The following is a 1116-nucleotide window of genomic DNA, read 5'->3' as shown; positions in this document are numbered from 1 at the left end:
TTCAAAAACTTTTCTGTCATTTCATTCCATGTAGTCACAAAGTCTGGTTGCAAAGAATTGTACCATGCTCTTGCTCGATCCCTTAGTGAAAATGGAAAAAGTTTTAGTCTCAAAGCATCGTCTGAAACATCAGGGATGAGAAAAGAGTCTGTGATTTCCATGAAAGAACGCAGATGAGAATAAGGATCTTTAGAAGATAAACCAGCGTACTGGCCGTTTGTTTGAAGCATTTGAAACATCAGTGGTTTAAGTGAAAAATAGGTGGCACCAATGGTAGGCTTACGTATCCCTGTGTGCAGTTGAGTTAAATTAGGAATAACGTACGCCATAATGCCACCATTTTTAGCATTTGCAAGACGAAAGATGTTTTGAGCCTCATCCTCATATGGAATATTTGGTTCGTTTCAAAATATACCTTCTCCGTCAATAATCACATTTTCAGCCATCGCTTCAGAGTTTAAAGCTTGAAGAGCTCTTTGCACTCTTCTTCGTTGTCTAAAAGTTTGTTCAATATTTGGATCAAGTGGAAAAAATTAACCGTGCGACAGCCTTGGCATGCATGGTGCATTCATAAAAAGATGGTAGAAAAACTAACTTTTATAAACTATACTTTTAAAAAGAAAAAACTTCAGCGTACTATCCCTGCCAGCGGCGCCAAAAACTTGCTCGTCGGTTTATTCAACCTTAGATTTCATCACAAAAATAGAACTCGGCGCAAGTATACATCTCGAACTACTGTCCTCTCGTAACAAGTAATAATGGTAAAAAGTACCAGATATCGTTCCCACAGAGATAGGTTGTAAAGTTATTTCGAAAGTCCAGTTTATAAAAATTAATTTCAGATGGCGAAACGAGGGATTTGATTTATCTAAAATTGGGAGGTTTGATTAACAACTAAGAAAATATCAATCTTAAAAAGAAGCACAGGGCGCAACAGTTGATTAAGACATTAAACAAATGATTCAGCAAAAAGGTGACATAGCATTCCTGTCACAATTATCTAAAATCAATAAMTGATTTTATATAACTATGACAGTATCAACTATCAGGTCAGACGGCCTCCCAAGAGCACACACCGGTCAACGTGCTATCGATACGATATCATTTATGTTAGAC

This window comes from Cynara cardunculus, unplaced genomic scaffold (genome assembly GCF_001531365.2).
Source record: "Cynara cardunculus var. scolymus isolate 2C unplaced genomic scaffold, CcrdV1 Un_Scaffold_8091, whole genome shotgun sequence".
Lineage (NCBI taxonomy): Eukaryota > Viridiplantae > Streptophyta > Magnoliopsida > Asterales > Asteraceae > Cynara > Cynara cardunculus.
The sequence above is the reverse complement of the archived record's forward strand: the minus strand, read 5'-3'. Positions refer to the sequence as shown.